General features: G+C 39.6%; 1 long non-coding RNA gene across 4 annotated transcripts; it reads left to right on the forward strand.

The window, feature by feature from the left end:
* Nucleotides 1-255: 255 nt before the first annotated feature.
* On the forward strand, nt 256-14,229 carry LOC116806116. Of its 4 annotated transcripts, none has more exons than XR_004365536.2 (4): nt 256-609; nt 13,615-13,873; nt 13,946-13,961; nt 14,020-14,229. It is a non-coding gene; the product is annotated as an uncharacterized LOC116806116 (long non-coding RNA). The 4 variants fall into 4 exon arrangements; XR_006246609.1 differs by having other exon boundaries at nt 13,615-13,810; nt 13,874-13,961; XR_004365535.2 differs by having other exon boundaries at nt 13,946-14,229.
* The last annotated feature ends 6,061 nt before the right edge of the window (nt 14,230-20,290 follow it).

Consider the following 20,290-nt stretch of genomic DNA (forward strand, 5'->3'; position numbering starts at 1 on the left):
AATCTAAAGCAAACCCGTAAAACTAGTTATAGTGAACAAAGTCAGCTGTCAACCGAGCTGTCAACTTTTGACGACCAAAAAATCTAGTTTCATGGGTAAAATAATATAAATAAATGCTATATTTTGATGTTTGTTCTTTTTTTTTATAAATGCTGCTGGCCATTTAAGGAAAACTGTGACTATTTCACTAAAAAAGGTGACTGAAAAACGCTTGTAGCATAATTGAAACTCACGATTAAATTCATGCAAATTAAAAGTAAAAAATATTCAAATATATATATATATATATATATGCTATGCTCTTTGAGGTCCGGTCAAGGGATTCCGTGTTCTATGAAATGAGTTTTCAGGGAATGCCGAAATGTGTTAAGATATGCAGAAGCCGTCAGCACGAAACATGAAATGAATCTGATGCTGATGCTGATGCTAAGCCAAATGGATTTGGCTACTCGCTGTGGTTAATAATTTCAAGAATTGACACAAACTTAATAAATCACTCAGAAGGTCCCAAAAAATGTTCCGAGCGACAAGGACAAGGACAAGGGAGCCTGCCACAAAACGAGCAAATCGTGCAATACTTGTTGGCTGTCAGGATTGGTAACGTTTTCGGTAAGTTACTCCGATACAGGGCCCAAGCCATGAACACACAACAAGCCACAGAGTAGCGACTAAATGACCCATTGTTTTTGGTATTTGGTTCCTAAACAATCGACTGCGATTGAGGCTGTTGTTTTTTTTTTATTTTCGAATCGAGAAAAAAAAAAACAATACAAAGGACCTGGTCCAAGATCAGCGCCTACAAGTCAGGAGACAATCGATCGACGAGGCTGCAGATCTGTCGCTTCGACAAATATCGCGCATGAATATTTAAAAGTTTTTCGCCAAAAACCGAAAAACAAAAGGTTTCAGTTTTGAGTTGAATATTTATGGCTGTCAGTTTGGATCTTTCATTGGAATTGCAATGCAAATCATTTCACGTATAAGTGAATTATGATCAAGGCGAAAACATTCATTAAATGTTTGTTAAACAAAACTGCAGCGCTGAAGCTGATAAGAATGCCAGTTGTAAATTCGATTGATTATCTTTTACAGTACTATTAAGCGATTTAGTTACATTGTTGGGTATAAGGGACTAGGGTCACGTTCTAAGTTAGATCACGTAAGAATGCTATAATTGAGATACCTCAACTAGGAGATACTCTGATCCTCTCTTGTGATTGTTAAACACACCTCTCTTTCGACTTTTCAGTGCATTCAAAGTGCATATATTAAGTCTGCCAGTCATTATTTGAATTTATTACCATTCTGTGGAATGAATAAGCACCTTAGACATGTAGGTCTGCCTTGTAAATCCTTCACTGGGCTATCGATACGTTTTGATTGATTTATAAGCTTTTAATCATTCATGATAATAATTCTGAGTAGGTGACTTGCATTGCAACAGATTAGATTAAGATTGTTTATGAAATCGCCGCTATTGTTACTACGCTAAAGTGGTATCAAAGAAATATATTGTTTTATTGGAACAGGTTAGTTTTCGCACGAGACTGCTTAGCTTATCAAGAAACCAACAAATATTTAAATATAAATAAAATCTTAAAACAATTTAAGACAATAATTATAGTTACAAAATGTAATATGTGCTGAGAGTTCAATCAACAAATTAAGTAACAAATTTTCAACACATCGCCAAATGTTCTTCAAATTGAATAATGACAAAGCATGATAACATTTTTTTATAAGCTATATTTTATATGCTATAATAAATGAATCATATCTTTGCTAGATTGGCTAAGACTGTTGCAACTATGGAACTACATGCCACATATAGTTAGTAAGTTGAACTCTGCCTAAAATGTTGCTGCCAAGCGCCTGGTTGTAAGGTGGGCCTTGCCCCGCTGATGAATGCACTTTAACTAAATTCCCCGTGTCGCTACATATTCTAATAAGCGCAGAAATATCTTCTAATTAAAAGAAATTGCTGAACATCCCCGGCGGATAGCTAAGCAATTTTTGCAGCTTTTTTTTGTTGTTCTTATTGTATTTTTTTGTGGTGTTGTGTGTTGTGTGTGCAGCCAATGAATCAGCCAGACTCCAGATATGGTTGCAGCGTTGACGACCACGACGACGACGGCAACATTGAGGACGATGATGATGAGGAGGCAGCTACAAGATGGAGTGTTAGGGAGAGGGGCAGCAGGGAGAGTGGATGGGGAGGCTGCGATGTGTGTGAGTGCGCGCGCATTTAAAACAAGTTCAAGATGCAAACAATGGATCATTATCCAGATACAGAAAGCAGAAGAAGAGCGCAACAGATACAATCGAGCGCAATCGCCAGCAGTCGCCAGCCAGCCAGCCAGCCAGCCAGTCAGCCAGCCATCCAGGCAACCTTCCAGCCATCCAGCTATCCAGCCAGCCTGCTAGCCAAAGCATTCCCATAGGTTACACGAGATGCCTGTCTCAGCGAGCAGCAGTCCAGCGAGCAGCAGGGCAAACTGCGCAAACTGGGCAGCTTAAGGGGAGGTGAAGAGGAGGTTCATCGGATCGTAGCTTCGATGGCTCTTGTTGTTTATTGATTACACGCTTTTTGGGGAATGCGATGCATTGGCAATGGTGGGCAGGGACTGGGACTGCGACTGGGACTGGGACTGCGACTGGTGCTGTGGGGACCCAGTTGCCATAATGGTGCGGATGCCAACGGCTGCAACATGCGCCTGTCATGCGATCGCCGCCAGAACATAACATCCATTACAGCGGATCGGGCCGACGAGACGACGATGCGACGATGGAGACGATGGCAAACGATGGAGACGATGGCAAACGATGGAGAACGATGGCGAATGCGACGCTTACGATTGTCGATGCGATTGGGGAACGGACCAGCTTCGCTGGAGGAGCTGATGCTGATGCTGAAGCTGAAGCTGAAGCTGAGCGCAATATGAAATTCAATGCCACATTTGCAACATGAACTAGAAAATAAGCAAATGAAATTACAACTGCAACAAAGGCGACAATGCAAATGCTCTACGTTCTAATTATTTGTGGTAAATTAAGAAATATATTCATAATCTGAGTAGATGATGGATATATTGAATATTTATGCATGAATCTCCTAATAAATAATCCCTCTTAAATAAGAAATTAAGGAATTTCGTTAGCTTCATCAAGAGGACCCTGAAAGCTCTTTGCCATGTCTTAAAGCATTCAAAAGCTTTAATTTGGTCATATTTTAATAATATCTTTATCAAACTGAAAGTTCCCTATAATGACTTAAAACTTTGACTAACTACAAGAGCTGTTTTTTATTTGTAATAAAGTAAGCTGCAAGTTCAGCTGAATCAGTTATTTTTTGTTGGAATCTTGAAATTAAAAATGAAATCCAACTAAAACTAAAATAATTTCTGTCGAGATCAATCGAGATATCATTTTAGCAAACTTATTAAAAAATGCTTAACACCCTTTCAATTTGTATGTGGCTCAAAGGGTAAACTGCTGGTGCTCTGCCTCCTGTGCATTTAAATACAAAATATCAAAATTAGCATTTGTAACAATGGCGAATTGGCCAGATCGAAAATAATGGAACTGACCTGGCATAACCAGCGACGATCTTGGCCACGGCATCGCAACGGCAACGGCAACGCTAGCCTCGTAAATCAGACATGAGCAGCCAGACCCAATCCAGCAAGAGGTACACTAACCAATGCGGCTGATAGGATTGGGCGTTGCTAACGGGGTAGGGGAGTGCGGCGCTTGTGGCGGGTGGTGGCTGCCACGACAATTGCACCAAATACTACACTGGCAATGGTCAATGTGTGATGTCGTCGAATGTCGTCTGTGACGACGACGACAACGACGACGGCGACAACATTAACAACGGGAGCAGGCTACAGGTCGTTCAACAACCAGGACGACAACAACATCAACAACATCAACAACAACAACTGCTCGCGATTGGTACAAAAAATGCATTGCTCCAAAGGCCAATCAGCCGTGACTGCAACGACAGCGACAACAGCAACAACAACAGCAACAACAACAGCAACAACAACAGCAACAACAACAGCAACAACAACAGCAATAGTAACATCAACAACAACAACAACAATATCTGTAACATAGAGCAGCATTTGTAGTATATCACATTGCAGCTTTATACTACTTGCAACCCATATTTGTATCTCGTAGCTTTTGCGACCCGTCTCAACTTGTTGTGATTGACAAAAAGTCAAGATTTTCGATGTTTACGATTGGCTTTGCTGATCTTTTTCGCTTGGAACAGCAAATAAGAAATTACACTGACAATATTTGAGATATTTATATCTTTTGCAGTATCTTTAATATAGACTCTCAATATATTTATGAACTTATTTGCATCTGCAGTACACAAAGCAATGCTCGAGTAAGAATAGCATTCTTCTTTGTGGCTTATCCGTAAACGTTTGTATAGAATCAGTAATGAATAAATTTGATTCATTTAGTGAAGCTCTAGTTTATTTTCTTATATCTAGTTTATTTTCTTAATGGGAATGCAATTGAGGATCTTTAAATGCACGTCCAAACTTGATGTATTGTAAAGAAATGTTGTTTGTTTCTTTCTTTTCCTATTATTTTTAATTAAAATACTTTTAGTTTCCGGTTCCGCATCGCTGAACGAATAAATTCAACGTTTTGTTTATCTACTACCCATTTCACTAAACAGTTCGTGATGATTGAACAAAATGTGAATGTCTTTTACTCGATATTCAATCGAGCGTATCAATTTCAATGTTGTTACGATCTTGTATCTTTTACTTTGGCTGCCATTTGACAATCGGACAACATCGATGCCGAGTTCAACATCGAGTAACAAGTAATATCTACCAAAAAGTAACTAAAACAACAGAGCGGAGCTTATCTTAATAGGATTGATAAGCGCAGGAATTTGCTGAAAATTACCGATTTTCTTGTTGCTGATTTCTTTTCTTTTTTTTGGCTATATGATAGTTCAAGGAGAGAGAGAGAGACAGAGAGAAAGAGAGAGAGGCAGAGGCGGTCAGAGAGAGGAAAAATTAAGTAGCGCTAAGAAATTAACCCGCAGGTCCTTTTGCTGTGAACGATAAAAGCGATCTCATAAACAAAGCCAATTTGGAAGCGGGCAATGGAAATGCGCCTTGGGGAGACTCCACAACAACAACAACAACAGCAACAACAGCAACAACAATCTGCGGTCGTCCACACAGCACACAGAAGCAGCTACTTTAAATGAACAATTTTATTTTTATCCCGCAAACAAATCTTGCCAAACGAATGTTTTACAATTGGCCATCGAGGCCGCAGTTCGCAGTCGGCAGTCAGCAGTCAGCAGTCGGCAGCCGGCAGTCAGCAGCCGGTGCAGGTCCAGCTTTGGCTATAGCTTCCAGCCGAAGCGTATTTAAGCAACATTATTGCCAAATCGTGACCATAGTTCCATGAAACTGATATGGACCAGCCGTTGTGCTATTCCACAACCACCATCAACCCTCTCCCCCGCTATCTCTTTTTTCCCGCTCAAAAGCCCAGCTGCAATCGAAATCCATGCCACGCCTCCCCCTACTGCTGCAGCGGCCAAAAGCGCTTGATGTGGCGTCTACACCCGATCCCGCTCATATTTGCTATAAAATGTGCGCCGTTGTTTGCCGTACAAATTAAATTAAGTGCAAAATATTGCAGCGCCGCCGTGGGGCATCAAGCGCACATCATAACGGTGCCCCGATGTTCCATCTGACATATGCAACAGCCAGCCCAGTCCAACACAAGCCAACTCCGCCCCCCTTTTTGCCAATCGACAGTTTGGCATTTGCTTTCTTGGCTTGGCGACTCCATCTTCCATTCGCTACTGGGGCTGCCAGTCCACGTTGGTCGCGGACTCGGACTCGGAGTCCGAGTCGGAGTCAAAGTCGGGAGTCGAAGAGTCGCATATGCTTAACTTGAAATCGATCGATCGTAAATTGCAGACTTACGACAATGTGACTGCATTTATAGATTTTTTTCTTGCTTTGCTAAGCAATCGCTTTGGCTTCTGTTGTTGTTTAACTTTTTGTTGTTGCTTTCTTTCTTTATTTTCATTGCGGTCTTTTGTTTATTTTTCAAGTTGAGCACAGCTGGCTCAGCAATGGATTTGCTCAGTTTGAAAGACAAAAAATCTTTACTCCAATTAAATCAAAGGTTCCTTCAAAAAGCTTCGTTTTCTTCTTAAGTTTTAGCTATATTAAATTAACATGTGCAAATTATTAGCAAAGGCTAAAATAATTCAGGAGTTCCATCTAATTAAAATTAATATTTTGTTGCTGCCATATTCTTAAGCGTTTCTTAATAAAATATAAATTCAGAAATATTTGTTTTAATTTAAATATGTCTACATAAATAAAAAGATGTCTAAATAAACATTTTAGATGTGGATTTACTCAAAGGATATTTTACTATTTATCAAGCTATATTTTTATTAGTATTTCCGTATAAATATACTTCATATTGTGGTAATTTTTGTCAGTTTACTCGCCAGTATCAAGTTGTGGACTTACTCCAAAGAGAAACAGCATCATCCTGTACTTCCAAGTGAACGTATGTTCTTATGCTCAGGAAAAGAAGTCAGCCCTTGAAGTAGTTTATAGTTGGGGGTTGGGTACAAAAAGAGTCAAAGGACAAATTGAAAAGAAAGCCACACTTCCTTTTCCTGCGACAGCGGTCGAGAGTCAAAAGCTGCCAATAGCAAATGCCGCGTCGTAGCCAAAGCCAAAGCCAAATCCAAATCCAAATCTGAACGCAATCCAATCCAAATCCATGTGTGAGGCGGATTGCTTTTGGTTTTGTATTTTTGGGTAAACGGCAGCGGGAGGCAGTTTAAGAACGGAACCGAAGCAAGGGCCAAAAACTGAGGCAGCCGCAGAAGTGAGGCAAAGGCAAGAAATACCCGAATTTTTCGTCTATTTCGATGGCAATAATTCAAAAAATGAAGACGGCTCGATAGTCATAAATCTGTCAAAAATCCATTTCTTCCATTTACCAACAGCTTGGCATGGCGTTTCCTTTCTTCACAGCGCCGCACACACACACACACACTCACACACACACACACACACACTATGTGCATGGCTGGGCTTGTGTGTGTGCTTGCTAAGCGTATCTTTCAGATACATAAACTGGCACTTCAAAAAAAAAAAAAACAAAAAAAACAAAAATGAATTACTGTGGCAGGAGCCGGGCAAGGCAGGCGTCGCCATTGCCGCCGTCTTTACTTAGACACATTTCACTGGCTTTTGGGTTCGGTTTTTCAGCGTTTTTCTGTTTTTCGGATGTGTTTGTGGCACCACCGCTCGAGATGCGATGCACTCGATGGCAGCAGCCACACACAAGACCAAATACCGAAACCGGCGACAACAGCAGCCTCATTGTTTGGCAGTTTGACTGTTGTTGTTGGCGTTGTTGCTGTTGTTGTTTGCTTTTTCAATTCCCATTCAATGCAGGCAGCGTAGCTAAAACGAAAGTGAAGCAAAGTATCTGTAAGATGCTCATTTGCGCACTTCAACTGAGCTGTGTCGCCCGACCTCCTCTGTCTTCCCTCCTCTTCCCCGATCTGCTCTTTTAGCTGAGTATCCACTCACACCCACTGTAACCCGCACAAAGTCCAAGGAGAATAAGAGATACAGATGATGGAAAGCAGCCATCGCACCATATTTCAGTCAATTAGAACTGTCATAATTCATTCTTCGGAGTTATTTAGCTGTGTTCGTTTCGATTCTCTTTTGGTTTTTTTCCTCCCCCTCTGCAGCTCTCTCGTTCCATCTCTCTCGCTCCATCTCTCTCGCTCCCTCTCTCTCTCTCTCTCTCTTTTTCTGTACAGCGCCCCAAAGCAACTGGGAAAGAGTATCGCATGCTTTTTTCTATATTTGATAATTTATGGTTTCGCTTATGATGAGTTCCAGAAAATTAAACAATTTTCCTTCTTTTCAGTTTCAAACGAAAACTTTTTGTAAATAGCTGCACATGAAAATGTGTGTAGCTCCGTGTGTGTGTGTGTGTGTGCGGCATCGTAAATTTTTGAATTATATAATTTGTTGCCTCAAGTATGGCCGCAAGAGTTTGTTACATAATTAAAACATGAACATTGAACCAATTTGTTCGATATTAATCGAAAATTAAGCGATTAAATATCTGGAATGGGCTGTATGATAATATCTAAGGGTAATCTAAAATAATGCTGATATATTAATAGTTTACATTCAGATATATTTATACTAACATATTTATATCTATAAGAACATATTTGATATTCATTGCTCGATGTGTTTATTAACTTGAATATATTTTAATTGAGACATTAACGTCTGTTTGTAAAAATATTGTTTGTCATTACTAAAGAACAAATATAAGAATTATTAAAAAAAGTTTAATGAATTAAACGACTTTCCTAAAACATTGCTGGATATATTAAAACTTTATTGTCTCACAACGAAAAATACAAAAAATTGTTTGATTATTTTTGGGGTTACTAAACAAACTTTGAAACTCCAAGCTAAGCTCAATGCATTTTTTCCACTGCTAATTGCGGTTTAGAATTATTTTATAACTGTTAAGCGTAATGTGCGGTCATCAAAATGCAGCTAATTGTGTTGAGTAATAAACCACGCCCGCAATTCGACTAATTTCCAAAACATACAGTTTTCACTTAAGTACACTTAACATAAATTAACCGGAAATCATTACATTTCCTTAAAAATAATTTCAAATTGCATTATAGCAGCCAGCAGCCAGCAGCTGCAGTGGCATTGCTATGAAATGGAGCTGTGCCTGGAGCAGAGTCTGGGTATGGGATTGGAAATGGGCATGGGAATGGGAATGGGATTGGGCCTGGGTCTGATTATGGACCAGGACATACACAAGTGGTAATTGCCATTAACGCGAAATAATTTTTGAAAAGGCAATAAGAACGACAATTTGCAACACGCATGCACGTCCATGACACAAATTGCAGGACAATCATCAGGAGCCGTTGCTGTCGACGTCGACGTCGGCGTTGACGCTGACGCTGACGTTGACGTCAGCGCTGGCAGCGACGTCTGTGGCAGTTGCAGGCCCCTCCATTAGCGAAATAGCATTGGATGCATAAAATGCACTGCGAAAAGGACCAACAAGGATATGAAACGGGTCGGCGTCGAGGCCACTCAAATCCACTCAAATGAATTTGTATTTGTATTTTGTTTGTGTGTTGTATTTGTTTTAGGAATAATTTCTGCGCGTCGAGGCAATCAAAATTGTTGACCAAATGGCTGGGGAGTTCGATTGGGAGTTCAAACTGTAGGTGGGGTGTGGAGGGGGACGGTGGGAGGTGGGGATTGTATAGCGGGTGGTGGGCTATGTATTTTTATGCGGTAATCAACATTGGATTGTGTCGGATGTTTTGAGTGGTGATGTGTGTGGTTGCAGTGTGGATATGGCGGTCACATCGCTGAGTCTCATTCAATATCACTACTCCTCCCCCACACCCCTCTCCCTACGCAGCCACCCTCAGCCAGCTACCCAAACCACTCAAAAAATAACATACCACACAGCCTGACATTTTGCGTGGCTTTGGCAATTTTAGCGAAAATTTTCCAAATGTTTTTCAACGCCTCTTAATTGGCTGCATCAATTTAGCTGGGTCAAGAGAGGGAGCGAGATGGTTCTCTATGGCATTAATAGGGGCGGAGAGGGGCCATTGTGTGGTTGTGAGTGTGTGTGTGTGTGGGGGTGTGTGTGTGTGTGTGTGTGTAGTGGACATATGGTTGCTGCGCTTATGACAAAGTTGTAATACGCTCTGAAATTGGTTTAGTATGACTATAATGCAGATGACATTTTAAATAAATGAGTAAATAAACTTATTAGCGATTCTGTGGAGTTCTATAAACTGATTTCATAGTATTTATCGGTGGATAAGGGTCTGTTCTGTTGCATATTTAAATTGAATAATGTTATGCGAATTTCTATTATGGGATACAAAGAGTAAAACAAGAAGTTATGCTTAACAATAAGAGGGATGATCTATGTGTAAGAAAATATTATGTGCGCTTCACTCCTTCTCTGACAGTTGTCTTTTACAATATTGTTAGGAGTTTTATTTGAATATTGATTCTGTACTTTTTGTATTACAGAAGATGCTATTGGAAAGTATAAAGTGTACTAGATAACTAGTTTTGGAAATATTAATATTATTAAGCCCGAATATTTGCTACCGGTCTTCGATTATCTGGTATTACCCAAATAGTCTGCCATCTATGTCGTCACAGACTAAAAGTGCCGAGGGGTAAGTGCAAGCAATGGAAATATGTATGTATGTATGTATGTAAATGCGAGTGGAGGGGTGGTTATGAGAGGATGCACCGGCGTTTGAATGAAGCGTTCGGATTTTAGAGAGTGGCCGACACTGAGATGAAGCTGCAAGTCGGACGCTTGAAAGTTTAGAGCCAGCGGCGGCTGGCGGGTTGCAATGCCAAAAAGGGGCGGGGTGGCATTTGGCAGACAAGCAGCAGCAAGGCAGCAACAATGGCAACAGCGACGAGAAAAATATCGAAACAGCAACGATAACAACGAGCAACGACAGCAACAAAAACAACAACAACAACAATTGAAAAGAAGGCAGCGACCAGCATAAGCTCAAGTGGCAGCAGAGAAAGAAGAAGCAAAAGCAGCAACAGCCAACGAATCAACAGCAGCAGCAGCAGCAGCAGCAGTAGGAACAATGAGAGACGACAACGACGACGACGACGATGACGTTGAGCAGGAGGAGTAGCAGCAGCAGCAGCAGCAGCAGCAAAATCAGCAGCAGCAGCAGAAGACGAAAAAGTCAACGAAACGAGACAACGACAACAACTTCATGTGTATGGATTTTTTTCCAACTGCGTCTTCTTCTTTGTTCGTACTCGATGCTGATGCTGCTGATGCTGCTGCTGATGCTGCTGATGCTGCTGCTGCTGTTGTTGTGCACATTTTTTGATGGACAGAACAATGAGAAAAGGGGTGGAATCGGCAACCAGCTCACAGCACTAATACCAACGCACAATATCTACGCCATGCCAGTGTATTCGTGTGTGTGTGTGTGTGTGTGTGTGTGTGTGTGTCGATATGAATTTCGATTTGCATTTTACGAGCACACTGAGCAATACGGCAACAGCAAAACAGAATCGACGAAAATGTCGACCGAGGGCAACATAAAAATTGATGGATTCTTCTTCAATGCGTCCACCACAATAACAATAACAACAGCAGCACCACCACCACCACCACCAGCAACAACAACAACAACAACAACTACCAAAGCCCCAACAAAATGGGAATCGGCCCCAACACGCCCGAACAGAGTTGGAGTGCAGCTCTTCTTTTTTTTTTTTGCAATTCGCTTAACTGCTGGCGCAGCATAGATCACACGAATAGAAACACTTGTGTTTAATGAATGAAAAACGTTTTTATTAAAATTAATATTTTTTGAATGCATTTTTTAAATATAATATATAATAAATAATGGCATTTACTAAGTAATAAGAAATGAATTTTTCTTTTACTACAACTTGATTGTTTAATAGGTCTACTTCCATAAGTTATACATAAGTATTTATGTCAGGCTTTCGATAGGACTTATCGATTAAATTTTCTGAAAATTAGTACATTTTATCATATGAAAAATTTTTTGTTAATAACTGGTTAAGTTTTTAATTACATACATTATTATATTTAAAGCGGAGTATACAATAAGCAACACAAAAGACATATTTCAATTGTAAGTAGAGGTCGCCAAACAATGAACAATTCAATACTTTAATAAGTCATACAAATAAACAAATGCTTAAATAAAATGAAAAAGCAGCATTAAAATAATTCAGCTGCCTGGGGTTACTAAATTAGCTCACAGGCTTGTCATAGACAGCGTGTTTAGTTTGTTTTTAATATTGCTAGCACGTAATATATAATCCAATAGTTATTTGTGTAGATTTGTGCGTTTTCCATAGAACTGTGTCTACAATTCTCTCCCGCAATTTAGGTGACAGTTTGCAGGTGCATCTATTGAATTGACGTTAATTGTTTGGTGAACATCTCGCTGGATGCTGATGTTTCTTCTTCTTTTGCTTTCGCAGCTCACTTTGTGCGCTCGTATTGGTGTATATCGTTTTGTGCTACTGTGTGTGTGTTCTGTGTGTGTGTCCTGTGTGTGTGTGTGTGTTGTGTATGTGTGTGTATGTTTGTGTGCTGTGAGTTTTGTTCAAGCGCATTGAGCTGTCAACTTCATGTCTCAGCAACATTTCGTTTTCGTTTGTCTTGCTGTTGTTGCTGTTGCTGCTGTTGTTGGTGCTGCTGCTGCTTGGCTTTGTTGTTGATGGAATCTGGCAACACGAAGCAGAAGCAGCAACAGCAACAGCATCAGCAGCAGCAGCAGCGGCAGTCAGAAGAAGTCAGCAGAGCGAATGCTGATGTTGGCTGGTAGTCAACTACCAATCAGGTCGGTTGCCGGTTGCTTCTGCCCCTTGCCAAAGGATTTCACGTGCACTTCACAAACACATACACACACACACACACATACATACATACTGACACATTCACAAAATGGCAGACGTCTTGCTCAAGTGCCCGGACTACAACCTGTATCTGTATCTACATTTGTATCTGTGTCTCTGTCTCTCGCACACACACACACACACACGCATACGAATCGATCCGCTTAATTGAGTCACTTGAATATGCAATTTTTCAAATGATGCACTTGGTCCGCTAATGAAAAATCGACCACATCACAACATCGTTAAGAGCACCAGCGATATGGAGGGCTCAACCGTCAGACCGGGTCATGATACGATTTAATTAGGAGTTTCCACGCGCAATTAATCTTGAGCCTCTTAGGGCACCACTTGAAACTGATGCACAGAGCTATAAGTTCAACGTGTACACGAGCTGCATAAATTCAAAAGATTTGTAATTTTATTGTAATAATTTCTTCTTGAAAAACGAATAATTTGTTGTTTACAATTCTTAAAAAAACGTTGAAAGGCAGTTGTTGAAGAAAGTCTGAAAAGTAGGCCTGAAAACAATTATTCATGTTGCAAAAATCAGTGCTAGTTTTCAAAAATGATATCATTGGGCTTAGTTAGTTACAGTTTAATTGATTTATAATTTGATTAATTATTCAAGATTAATAATTAGTAAGAAGTACTCAAAATGAAGAGTGCAGTAAGCAATTAGTGTTAGGATTGCTCAAGATCTGGATATAAATTTCATGAATTTCTTTCGACTTTTCATGACAATGTGCCGCATAAACGCAGCTAGTGATGCAAACGCCTCCGTCTTCATACGGGTACCTGTTTCTCCCTCATTGCGAGTGCCACTCAAACAAAATTTCACTTTGCTCGCTCCATCTCTTTTTCTCACGTTATTCTGCTGGCTAACATCTGACATTTCAATTATTTGAAGGAGAGAAGAGAAAATAAGGAAAAAATGAAAGACAAACACATGTTGGACCTTTCCTTCGTCTACTGCTATGACAGAGACGAAGATGAAGACGAAGACATTGTTAGATTAATGCGCCAATTGTTCCCTTCATCATTTCCCATTTTCATTTCCATTTCCCCACTTCAGAGTCTGTCGCTTGAATGCCCGCCCGCCCGCGCCGTTCAGCGTCCGATAATAATGCAATTACTATTTGAAAAATGATGTCTGACAGTTTTGAATTTGTCATGGTATTTATCAAAGTCGTCTCAGCCGCTCCAAAGCCGTTCGTGCCATGTGCAGCAGACTGGTCCAGTGCAAGCTGAGGGAACCTGGAGCGTAGCTGGTGCGCCTCCATATGCTGCACGTTCATGGGAAGTAAAAAATTAACATGTCACTTTCATCGCAGGTAAATCAGTTTTTCTTTTATGGCTGAAGGATTTATCCATGTGCATCTTTTGGTTTCGTCTCCATCTTCAAGGTTAAACCTGAACGGGGTACAAGACTTTTGATATCAACGCTACAAAAGACTTATTAATAGCTCTATTAATTTAGCGATAAGAGCAACATCTTTTTCAACTCTCTGTCGAGCAGCTTTAATTCAGTTGTATAAAGGATTGGTACAAACAACGATGAAACGACGACGACGAAGCGGGTCATTTGTTAAACTACAGCAACTGCTGTTTCCCTCTTTGTCCTGATTATTTCAGAACGAAAATGGCTTCGTTTTTTTTGTATTAAGAAGCTGGAGCACAGTCGTAAAAAATGGCAAGTCTTAGTTCAAATTTTCAATGTGTTTGCAAAGAGCTAAAACTGATTTTGTAAAGTAAAGATATCTAGATTAATGCTGCATTTAAATCTGGGTACCTCATTAACAATAAAAATAAAATCTTAGTTCTATCAGAAATGAATGCTTCATTTAAATCTGGAAACATAATATTCTGTAAAAATTCATTGCTGTATTCTGTCATAGAATATAATCAAGTTTTTGAATAAATTGATTTTCGAATATAAATTCATTATAAATTGTACCTTATAATACCCACTGGCAATTAAAATGGGTTTTTTCATAATACTTGCCCTAACTCCCAACTGAGTAATGCAAATGGCAGGCTAGAAAAACAAAAAAGAAAAAAACCTGAAATTTATTGATGCAATTTGAATGACGTGAAATATGAATATTTTTCCAAATGCAACAACAGCAACAATAGTAATAACAACAAGAACAGCCGTGGCAGAAACAATGCAAAGCCCCATAACGTGCAACATCATCTAAAAACCTGTGACGCAATAAAATAGAATTAATGGAACCGGAATTATGCGACTGATGTGACCCGCTGTAAATGGCTAACGGGGGGGAGGGAGGAGGGGCACGACTAATGCTAGCAACAGGACCCGGCTAAATACGTCCGTTAGCATTGTCTATGTGTGTCTGTGTGAGTGTGTGTGTGTGTCTGTCTGCCGCATCTAATATTAATAAATATCTTCAATCTGCTGTCAGTGAGTGCAAAATAGTTATTGCGCGATATGCAATTAAAATATAGCTAAAAACGCAATGAGAAAAAAGTCATCAGGCTAGCGGGCGGTAATGCAGTGTGTGGTGGGGAAGGGACGGGGGGAGGAGAGCGCAAATACCCCTGACAGGTAATAAAAGTAATTTATGCGCGCTAAGGGTTGTAAATGCGACGCCAGGACGACGGCAGGACATACCGACTGGCAGCTCGTTTATGCTGAATGACGTTGACACCGACTGTGGCAGCAGCCAGGGCAGCAGCAGTCTCTGTTACCAGTGGCAAGTAGCAGCAACAAATACACATGCACACACATTCTATAATTCATATTCGCTATCAAAGATCACAAATCAAATTATTATGCCATGTGATGGCCACACACACAGACATATACAGACACACACACACACACACACACACACACATAGAGCATTGGAGACAGCAACCACCAGAAAATGGCTAACGAAAAAAACTGCAAAAATAAATACGAAAGATCTCGTTACAACGAATATTATTTACCCTAAATTAATAGAATTATAGTAACAAAGTCGAAATCGAATCGAATTGAAAAGTCTTAAATTAATTATTATAATTTAAAAATTGCAAGATTCGTTGAAAAGTCTCAGATATATCTTAGATAGATTATAGACTCTTTCAGTATTTTATTTAAGGCATTTTGTACGCCATTTGAAATTGCTTCTTAAACAATCTTAACTGAAGTGAGAAAAAAATTAATTTAAATTATCCACAACTGTGAAAAAGTTATCTCTCTAACAAGTGTAATGTTTTTATTGAAATTTATTAAAAACACAATCTTTAAGACGTATTTTCTCATAATATAGATGTGTATATACTTGATAAAAAATGTGTAACAAAAAGCAAGTAGAACAATTTGATTTAAAACGAAATTCATTAAAATTATAATCTACTTCGTATGTTTTCATAAGACAAAATTGAAATTTCGACAAGCATTTTCCTTTAAAGTGCAATTTATAGATGAAAACAGGCTTCATACGATCGACCTAATTGATCTTAAAGTAAGAAAATAGTAAAGAAAATCAACTACAGAACTCTACTTAATTTTTTGTTATCCACATCTATATTTACATAATTTATATTTATATTATAAACTAAAGTGGTATTTAAAACAGTCTTGTATATTTTTTAGCTGTCAATAAGCTGCGGAGTCAACCAGAAAACGATGGGATTCAAGCTTGACAACTGCCTAAATACTCTGCACAACTGAAGTTAATGTATGTGTGTGTGTGTGTGTGTGTGTGTGTGTGTGTGTGTGTGTGTGTGTGAGTGTGTGTGCGTGTGTATCTTTGTATATGCTTTAAATGCCAAATGCGGAATGGTGCTCATTTGCGCCCTAGGAAGGCTGGTTGAGCAAAAAGCCGTGAAAATTACAAATATTAGACGTAGACGTCGCCGAGGGCAAAGACCCGTCAAGTTGCGATGTCTGCCAACGCCAATGCAGAAGGATAGCACACATAGAGTAAAGGATATTATTTTTATGATATCTGTGTCCAATCTCTTGATTTATTCGGCCTCACGAATCCGAATTATTTTATTTGCCGACTGCCGAGTTGCCGAGCTGCCATTTTGTTTTGGCCTATGTCCTTTGGCGTCCTTTTTGCGTTTAATTTCATACAATTGAGTGATTTATTCGTGTCACAAAATAAAAAAGAAATATGACTCGAATCCTCAACCGAAATAAGGGTCGTTCTCTCGCCTTTCGCCTTTCGCATTTCGTTTTTCGTTTTTCGATGCTGCCTGCCAGTCAAAGAACTTGCTCAGAACACCCAAAGCGCTTCTCGATGGTGGTTGGAAATGACTTTTTTGTTCCCGTTGCTGTTGTTGTTGCTGTTGTTGCCTTTTTCGTCGCTTCGGTGGCGAAAGTCGAACTCAGCCCGCACATCCTGCTGCCCGTCCTCGGCCGTTGCCCTGCCCCCCTCGACTTGAGCAGACTTCTGACTGCAGACTTGGTGGTTCGGGGTTCGTCTTGACTGACTGACTGACAGACTGTCAGGTCGTCGTTGTTACTCGTACTCTTCGTCGTTTTCCTCGTCGGCCATGATGGAATGGAAATGCTGTGTCTGTGTGTGTGTGTGTTTGGCGTGGGGTTGCTGGGATGGCTGTCCAATTTGATGGCTTCTCTTTCCCACTTGTGCGATTCAAAAGAAAACTCTGCTAAGTGCTCGCTGCTTGTGTGTATGTGTGTATATGTGTGTGTAAGTGGTGGCAATTTTCCACGAGCTGATGCGGGTTTTTCATTAAAAAGTTTCTGCGTTAATTTTGACGAAAGAAAACGATTCTTGAACAATGCTTTTGTGGAACTGGTCAACTTGGGAGTTTCGATTATCTACTTGATGTGAATTTAGAAAATGGAAACATTGAAAATTTCGAAGACAATTCATGCTTGCAACATTCCTTAAGTAGTAAAAGAATAAACTTGAAGTCATTTGAGTAATTCACTATGTTTGCAAACTTTATCAAATTGAAAAGAATATAAATATGCACATTCATAAATATTGTCTTATACAGAGAACAAAAATTATATATTTAATCAACAAAAACATGAATATATATATAAAATTACCTATAGATATTTCCATATTCAATCTCCCTCGCTGATATGCACATATTAAATACAATTTGTAATTTTTTTGAATGTTTCAAATCCCCCCCGTCAACGGCGCTCAGCATCAACTGATTAAAGACGTATAATTAAAGTGTCCAGCTCGGGCTGTCAGCGGCCGACTAGAAATACCAAAAATTATGACTAATAACTTAAAATTACAACAAATTAAAAGAGCAGATGCGACGAATTTATAAAACAAGTCGCTGCGGCCAAATAAATAGATGAAATTCTATGTGGGAATGTGGAGAGCCTTTAAAAAAAAAATAATAGAAAAAACGCCGCCAAGGGTAAAAGTCTCATGGCCAGAAAACCATAAATTTGATAATTGACTTTCGAAAAGGAAAAACCATGGCTTACATAATCGAAGAAACGCATAAATCTCTGTGACCCCGAAAGAGAACAAACCAGTCACTCACTCTCAGTGGCCAGGCGAGAATGAGAACGAGCACGAGATCGAGAATAGCGAGTAGGAGAACGCAGCGGAAATGTGCGTCATAAAAATATTAAATATTTTTAGAAAAAAAAAAAAATAAAAATAAGAAAGATCAAAATTCGTTTTCTGGAGTGCGTTCAGATAAAAGGCGGCTGTCGTCCAAGTCGGAGAGTTTTTCGTTCCAGTGCATTAGACTTCGATGGCATTTCAATAGCCTGCCAAGGCCATAAATCTGATTAGCTCTCGCTCCCTTTCTCTCTCTCTCTCTCTCTCTCTCTCCATGGCTCTCTCTCTTTCTTTCTCCCGCTCACCATCATTATCATCATCATAATTTTCATATTTCCACATGGCGCACTGTTGCAGCTGCGCGCCTGCGCAAAAGTATCTGACGGATACTGTGCGCTGGCTGCGATCCGTTTTCGTTCTGCCAAATTAGCCGACGAGTGTTTTGTGCGAGTAGTCGGTGATTTATGTTGTCCTTGTGTTTTGTTGTCAACTGTTAAACGGTGTCGGAGACAGTGTCCTTTTCTATTTTCTGCTTTGGTATTTCGTAAATTTGCCTAATTTACTGCAGCAGTTGCTGCCTGCTGCGGGATGCGGCCGGGGGTTCGCCACCCGGCGACTTGTACGCCAAGTCAAAAGTCCCTCTCACAGTCACAGTCACAGTCACTTTCTTGCTTTCCTGCTCACAAACGAACTGAATTTCCACATTTTCCAAATGCATATATGTTGCCCAAAAATTATGAACTCCTTTCAATTCCATGTTTCATTTTCATTGGAACTTCAAGCCATCCATCCGTCGGCCCGGTTCGCTTGTAAATCACTCAATTTTTGACATTTCCTTCTATTTCTTTTCTATTTTATTTTTTAAATTGCGTGACATTGTTTTATTGCCTGCATGTGCGAGAGAGAGAGAGAGAGAGAGAGAGAGAGCTGTTTAGTTGGTGATGCGGGGTGTGCGAGTGTTGGTTGTTCGTCATGGAGGCCATTTCATTAGTTGAAGAACACACATACAACGCCATCTTGGATCATCGTCGGTCTCTATCAATACGAGATTCCGATACCCTGGCTCCCAAATTCATGGAGGCCACAGAACTACGCCGCTGGCACTTCGAGGTGGATTTCTACTGTCAAAATTTGATTAGTTGCTTTTGATTTTGTTGTTTTGTCTGCTCATTCCCCATCCAAAGTTGCTGCATTCGTTCGCTCGCCAACAATTCCGCCCATCATAAATCTAACGAAGGGGTTGCTTTTGTGTCTGACGTGAAAAGTATGCCCCTATATGCCTGTCATATAAATATATAAATATATATACATATATATATATATATAAATACATATTTTATATTCTGTCACTGTAACACTCCCCGAACTTACTCAAAAGGGATCAGACTTACTTAGCTCAACGGGTAAATATGTGAAAGTTTAACAAAAGGTACTGCTAAAAGCACAGACAGAAAGTCTGCAATTATCTCTTTGATTGACATCGTTTCTTATTTCATATTTTCTTGTGCTAGATATAGATATGCATATAGACATATAATATATGCGAAATGCTTGGTTTAAGTTAAAAGAAGCAGGCAAAGCATTTCTAATTCCGAAGTAAAATCTATATGTCAAATGATTATCTTCGGTTTTCAAGGGTATATAATCTTTGGGGTGCCTAAGATAAGCCTTCTTTCTTGATCGAGATAGGCGTAGACTAACATGTCACTTGAAACTCATCTTTCGACCGTCTGCAGCTGTGTATGATGGCGTAGTCCGTCATCTATGACCTATGTACTCGCTTCAGCAAAAAGCCGCATATATATCAATATCTAGATAGCTTTAGGACTGATTATATTCTGCGCATATAAGCCTAATAATACGGAGAGATGGTCGGATGAAAAAAAAGAAAGATATATACCTTAAGAGGTCGGAGGCGTTTTCATCAATGCACTGTAAGGATGAAAACAAAACTGAAATACTTTCGACAAGGGTATAATGAATAAAGAATATTCAGTTTCATTATGTGAAACATGTAATCAATTCATTTAATATAATATAAAATAGTCGCACTCATCATGAAAATATCTCTGATCGGTCTCTTGATTAAAACCTCAATGCTATCGTTTCAATAAATCGATGTATATTTTCTTATTATGATACTAGATATGCTCTCTAATAGAAGCTGCTTGAATATCCGATTTGCATGTATATAAAAATAATATAGCTAAGATATTCTTACGGGTCTTAATT

This window comes from Drosophila grimshawi, unplaced genomic scaffold (assembly GCF_018153295.1).
Source record: "Drosophila grimshawi isolate 15287-2541.00 unplaced genomic scaffold, ASM1815329v1 contig_1377, whole genome shotgun sequence".
In the NCBI taxonomy this organism is placed as follows: domain Eukaryota; kingdom Metazoa; phylum Arthropoda; class Insecta; order Diptera; family Drosophilidae; genus Drosophila; species Drosophila grimshawi.